Source organism: Bacillus rossius, chromosome 17 (genome assembly GCF_032445375.1).
Source record: "Bacillus rossius redtenbacheri isolate Brsri chromosome 17, Brsri_v3, whole genome shotgun sequence".
NCBI classification, from domain to species: Eukaryota; Metazoa; Arthropoda; class Insecta; order Phasmatodea; family Bacillidae; genus Bacillus; species Bacillus rossius.
Genome location: NC_086344.1, coordinates 12,823,647 through 12,831,086, shown reverse-complemented (window position 1 = coordinate 12,831,086; position 7,440 = coordinate 12,823,647).

Sequence of the window (7,440 nt, the reverse complement as noted above, 5' to 3'; positions counted from 1 at the left end):
TTGAAACTTAATTTTTACTACAACAGGATCCTCAACATTTTCACAAAATTTATTGTATTTATTTTAAAACATAAAACAGTTTGTTAGAAAAGTTTTGGGGAAAGTCTCGAAATTTGGCACTTGAAGGAAAAAGTGTTTCGTGGAAAATACTGTAAAGGAATTCACAAGTTGGGTAATATTTAATAATGATATGACACATGTTTTATTTTGTAGATTTGTTTATATATTTGTAACGTCAGTTTGTATGGAAATATAAATCACAGAATTTTATCACAATGTTGTAAGGAAACTTGAAGTGTTACGTGTCATCAGTTGGAAGTTAAGTGTGCACAGTGTTAAGACTTTGTGAGCGCTGAGATTTGACATAATTATCTCCACACACACACACACACACACACACTTGGGTAGGTACTGATTTGGGACTTAGAGCTTGGGCAATGCAAGATAAACTTAATTAGTATATATGGTTCATACGGATGGAAGCACAGTCAAACTTTCTATCTAACATCTTATAGGGTTGTCACATTAAGGCCAGGTTTACAAACTATTCAAGAAACGCCAGGCAACAAAAGTTAAAGGTTAATGTTTTCAAATACCCGTTTATTAATAAAGCAAGATGCAAAATAGTAACTCAAGCATTGGACAACTTCCAAATTCTTGCATTTCCGCCGTCCATTTTTGAAATTGAGTGTATTTATTCACTTGTGACAATGTTGCACAGGGGAAGAAAATTATGCTTTTAATATTAATAATTAAAACTGTAGTTTCCCTGCTTTTGTTACATGTCACAAACTTATGCTCTTGCATGATTAATAAACTAAGCCTAGCAAGTATCTGGTGGTGTGTGTGTGTGCGCGTTCTCGAGACATGGGTGTGTTCCAAGGACGTACTTGCGCCCCAAATGTACTGAAAGTGAACAGTTGTGCTGTCAAGCATCCATCGGGTGTTGTCGGACAAGGGATAAGCCCATTAGTTCACACTTACGTTTCCGTAGCAAACACGTCGGCGTCCAATAACAGACAGTTCCATTCCTACGACACTGGCAAGCGATTGAAAAAATATCCTTAATGTTAAAAGGCATTTTTTAAGTCCTGTGAGTTTTTCTTTACCATTCTTGTGGCTGATGATGAAAATGATTTTGCCTTGAAGATAGAAAGCGGTTTATAGACGCAAGGATAGTAATATCAATTTGGTTCAGATGCAATTTGATCTTGAACATTTGTTTTGTAATCTGTTGCAGTGATGTGACAAAAAGTCAGGTTTTCTTTCGAAGAATCTGGGAGCTGTTGAAAAACTGTTCTCAAGTAGACAGGCTGTTCATGTTCTGGAAAATCAGGGGAAGTTGGAATTGGTCAGAGAATTTACTTTGAAATTTTGGAAAAATCTTGGAAACACTCCAGTGACAGTAATTTAAGGGGAAAATGTTGTGCTCAAATCTGCTATTACCCGGACTATAAAAGCATTTTTTTCTGATGGTTTTTTGAATAGTCATACACACTGTAAAATGCCATATGCAAGGTTAAGTTTGACAAAAAAAAAATAGAAAGTGTAGAAACATCTAGGCCAACTGTGGAAATGATGGAGGCTAGATAGTATTCTTTCAGTAAAGTGTAAAAGAGATAAGTTATTAAAAAAATTAGTATGGGGAATTAGAAATTAAAAAAAAAATTAGTACGTGGAATTTGAAATTTTGGTCAAGGAAAGTCAGGGCAATTTTATAAAAGATTTGTGTGGACTTCCTGGTAAACTGGCATGTAGGCCAGTTCTTGATGGAACTATCGACAGTTGTCAAGAACGGACGCTACAAGATACCCCTCCCTTCCTCACAAATCCTAAGCAATCTTAAAATATTTATCATTTCTACCAACAGAAGGAATAAACTGGGAAACAAAACAGCAGGTAAAAGAGGTTCTTCTCCCCCCTCCCTATCCCATTAAAAAAAATTCTGCATTTGCTCCTGACTGTTGGTAAGTAGGGTGGTTCATTGTGGGCCGAGTGTTTGCCGACCACATGTTGAGGTAAACACAACGTTTTTTGGCTGTGACCACGAATATTGCTCCAGGTAGCTAGCTGGCTTGTAGTGAGAACACTAATACACTGGAATGTACTATTTTTGAAAGTTCCTTTCTGTACTCTTTCACTAAAAGCAAAATACAGTATAAATTCAGCCTTTCTGACTCAACTCTGGTATCGATGAGTGGATAAGATGACCTGTAGTCATCAAGTGTCGGCACAGCCGTGGTGGTCTGTCGGTCGATCGCTTGACTCCCACCGAGGAGTGGGGGGGGGGGGGGGGGTGGGGGGTAAGCCGTGCTGTGAACTGGTGAGTTATCTGTGGTTACTCATGTTTACCTCCATGCTCCATTCTCATCTCGCTAACCCTCGCCGTGTGTATAAAGACCTTAACTTATGACATGACTTCAGGCCCTAAATGGCTCATTCAAGTTTTCATCATTTTACTCACAAATAAAGAATATTCGGTGGCATCTTCGCAACAAAAGAAAAAACCAAAATGCGTTAACCTGCAGTGCCGGAGGGAGGTAATTTGTCGGTCTGAAAAAAAATTGTTAACCTACATAATATCAACTGCTCTAAGCAACCTGTGTGCATGAAAATGTAATTGTTTTTTTAGATTTGGTGCAAGTTTTCAAATAGAAATTTCTGCAAAGACAAAAAAAGAAAATGCTTACAAAAATGTAAAAAAAATTACTTCACTCAGATGCATACAAAAAAAAATGCAGAAGAAACAAGTTGAACAGAGAAATGTAGACAACACAGCAGATAAACCGTAGAAGAAAAAAAAAGTAGGTTATCCGCAATGAAATAGTTTTCACTCAATAACATTTTCAAAGATTTTTAAATTGACATAACTTCGTGTTAAATATTATTGAAAAGCCGAAAGTTGAATCCATTAACTACTCTAATGAAATACATTATTTTCTGTAGGCTTGCAAGATGAGCGAAAGAGAGGAATATGCTGGGTTGGTGCGGAAAGATTTCCCGCCGGTGACGGTTCTGCAGAAACAGCATTGCCGGGAAGTTGAAGCGGTGGAACTTTGCCACCTGCAGCGCCAGACGTAACCATCGCGGCGTCTTCGGCAGCTACTATCTTCTCGGGCCAGAGTCCGTCGCTGTCGTGTTTAATCGATATAGTTGCACTTCGGAGGAGGAATCAGCAGAGTTGTGACAGACATCTTGCACATGAAGGGCGATGGTTGTAACGACTAAAAATGCATCTGTGGAGTGTGTCTAATGGTGCCTAACCCATACTATGCTTCCAGAGTCAACAACCTCATCACTAGAGACCTGCAAAATTCGCGGATTCATTGACCTCTATGATAGACTCCACAGTCCTTTAAATACTCGTGGAAATGACACCTGTTCATTGGCCACTGACGCGTGAGACGTCTCGACTAGGCTGTCCGTAATTCGGCACTTTCTTGGTTTAGTGTTTCCCATTGGCTCACAGTTCCCCCGGATAAAATGTGGGCCAATCGCAGAAGCGGTACGAAGGTATAGTTGTTTTGATGCTAGCCTATCGCGAAATGAATCCGCGAATTTTGCATGTCTCTACTCATCACTCACCTGAGGGGTGTAGTATCCCGAATTATTTTGCTTCAAATATTTTATGTGTTTGCTATAATGATTTTAAATAAATTTGTATTATTTAATTGTTTCGGAAAGGATTTCCCTACTAAACAAGCCCTTATTTAATGGTTTTTATGAACTTACAAGGCAAATTTATGTGTGTGTCCTAGCATGTGCTAAAAGCATGAAATTGTGTGGAGTACAGGTTTGTACTTTTTAAAATGCTTTATTTTTAGTATATATTTCTTAAACCAATAAAAAAAAGGTTTTTGTCAAAACAATAGAAACTGGAGTTTTTCAGGGTTTTGTATTGGTTTATGAATGATATACTAATAATGCCTTTTGCATAAAAAAAAACCCATTAAATATTTGTTTACTAGAAAATGTTCTAAATTTTATTAATAATATGTTTATATTATGAATGTGCAAACCAAAAAATAATAGAAGCAAAATAATTTAGTATACTATCCGCTTAACAAGAATGCATCAATGGATGAATTGTGTCAACTTCTCGTTTTCATCAATCTTAATCAAGTTCAGGTAGCAGTGATAGGCGAGACTTAGTTCAGACAGTTGTCAAAATGAGTTTATCATCTGTTTTGTGTACACTGGCGGGTTTGGGATATTTTTTCAGCGAGTCACAATTTGTGTCTGCGAATCGTTCTGTGTGTGCCTGACTACTAAGTCCAGCGCCAGAGACATTGTCATGCCAGTAGCTACTGCGTGATGCATTCCAGCTGAACACATTTCTTACAGTGGTCACTGCCCACATGCCTTGCTTTATACCAATTGAACTGACAAAGTAATCAGACATAAAAGTTCATAGTTTCATCTTTCTAAAATCTTAAGACTCAAGGTAGACTCAGGCAGTGGCGTAGCCAGGATTTTTGTACGGGGGGTGTTAAGAAGCATGGCCCCTCCGTATTTAAGCGGGGGGGGGGGGGGGGGGGGGGGGTCGGGGTTTTTAATGTGTAAGATAGTGCTATTTTAGCAGTTTTCGGTACTTAAATTTAAATATTGTAATGGTAAAAATTGTATTAATTTTAATATGAAATTTGTTTGAGTGATGAATAAGAAATTAATTAAAGATTTGATGTTAAGGGGGGAGAAAAGGGGTTTGAACACCTAACCCCCCCTTCCCCCCCCCCTGGCTAAGCCACTGGACTCAGGTTCTTAAAATAAGTCCCGAAGTAAAAGTTTGCTATGATGGAACTCATTAGACTCTAAATCACCACCAAAATCTTAACTAACTTTCTTTGTGTTTCTTGATGCCTCACTTAAGTTTGTAGTCGCACAATAAAAATGTACATTTTTGGAGTATTTCCTTTCAGATCAGGTGGAAATTATCAGTGTAAAAGTTTTGTAGTGCTACCCAAATCAGCACGTACCTGGGAATAGTAGATCTATTTTATATTATTTTTTAATTTTGCAAGTAACTCATTTAAATAGCTGATATAAAAAAGTTAAAAAAAAAAAAGTGGTCTGTAAAGTCGGTTTACGGACGATAGTTTAACGTGACAACGTCATAACAAAACATTGACGAAATGATTGATCCAGAAGAAAAGGAAATATCATATTCGACCTGAGACTGAGCCGTAATATGTTTTTGCAACCAAACCATTTAGGCATTAAAAATATTATATTCTTTGAGGAAGAAATTTTTTTTTCTATCTTTTGTATGATAAAATCTACCACCAGCAATAAATATTTAGTTACACAGCTAAAACAATACTCATACAACACTGTTTAAATATACTGATTTACAAAAGTAATTAAAATAATACGTACTTGTAAGAACACCATTTCCTTGCGAATACACTCCCGTGGCGCAGTGCACAACAATAACCTCGAACCAGTACGCCGCCACGTGCCGGCTGAGTTCTCTGTACCGTCCGCAACATACCAAAGAGATGCCACGCATGCGTAAACACATCCGTAGTGGGACATCCGTAGTGGGACAATTTTTCGTGCGTGCAGCCAGCGTTCATCGATTTATTAGACGTCACGTCAAAAAAAATTTGTTGACCTGGTGAAATGCTGAAACTGACTAGCTGACGAACGACGTCGGAACGAACGCCACGCACTCGTGTTCCGACGGGGCAAGGAAGTGAGGCGCGTGTGTGTGGTCGGGTCACCGGAAGGAACCGAGCACGCGCTGGGGCAGGAACGGGGCGTGAATGTGCCGAAGGTGTTTGCGCGCTGGGAGGGAGGCGGGAAGGAAGGCCGGGAGACTGCAAGCCAGCGTGAGCGGCACAGCGCCCGTGCCGTAGTGTCGGATGGTTCAGGCGACGGGGATTTTCAATTTGATGGAATTTCTCGGACATGCGCCATTGCAGTTTTTACTCCGTTTGTCACGGGAAAATTTCACAAAAAGCAAAATAAGAAATAAAGAAAAAATTGGTTGTCTGTAAAGTCAGTTTACGGACGATAGTTTAACGTGACGTCATAACAAAACATTAATGAAATGATTGCATACTTTTATGAATAAAATTGAATAGTTTTTATTGAATTATCACTATTTTGTATGGATACAAAGAAGGAGTGAAATGAAATCTACAATTTAATTGATAAATTTACTTTTATTTGCACTCATTAATTTGAATATGTTTATTACTTTAGCGAACAGATTATTTTAACTATAACATTTATACATGTTTGCTATTTAACTTCTTCCAATATGTGTTATTCTGTTAAGGATAGGACGATGATAGGAAAAGTAGGAAACGAATGGGAGTGTTTCATGTTTAATGTGTCCCGAAAAAGTCAAATCGATGGTTGTTCCAATCGATTGGAAGAGAGATAGATGCGGCGCAAGCGTACAATGAGCGTAACGGGACAAAGTGTAATAGGACAATGTGCATAAGGGGTCAATGAGTCATCCTTTATCGTGCGTGCAGCCAGCGTTCATCGATTTATTAGACGTCACGTCAAAAAATGAAAACACATATCCACAGATAGAACCTGATGTCAAACAGGTATTACGGACAACACATTCAAACTTAAACATCATACAGCACAAGAATTACGTGGAAGGAATTTAGTCATGAAAAATAAAATAACAGTGCAGAGGTACACAGCGGGCTAATGGCGGTGACAGTTTCAACATTAGCAATATGTCTTATTTTTCATTTATGAATTTTTTCCCGGACAAGTAGTGCAAAACTGCAACGGCGCATGTCCAAAGATTGCATCGAATCGGTGAAACGTGTAACGTTCGTGGACTTTTACCTAAATCTAGATGGTTGGAAGAAATAACGTTACATTCACTGAAGGACAGGACCTGCAATTTTTGACAATCGATAATGTTCGTAAGCAGGTACTGTGTACAATTTGATGGCATACAGCACGCTGCAACTGGCGTGGTATGTTTAGCACTTAACTCAGCTGCAAACTCGTTACATGACCTCAAACTTCACCGGTGAAGCAACATTTAAATTATTGTTTAGGACACGTTTATGAAACTTTGACTGGCACTTGATAATTTTGAAGTGCAAAAGTTTTTGCTTCAGACCGGTGACTAACCAGCTGGTTCTGCGGTCCTGTCATCATGAACTTTCAGTGTCGCATTTCGATGAGCCTTTACACTTGGATCAGAAACACGGCAGTCCTCAACATAGTTAAGACGTTGCTAGCTTATTCTTCCGACGTCTGCAGTGAGAGACTAAACGTTTGACTTTTTACACTGTTCAAGCTGAGTTTACGATTTTACGTTTGGTGATTACGTGAGCCAGGCCACAAGCCGTAAGCACAGAATTAACCTAAGCATGTTTGTTCGTTCCGCAACATGTAACAACTTCGAACACTCTCAGGCCAACTGCCGAACATTAAATTCTGCATAAATTTTTATACTTG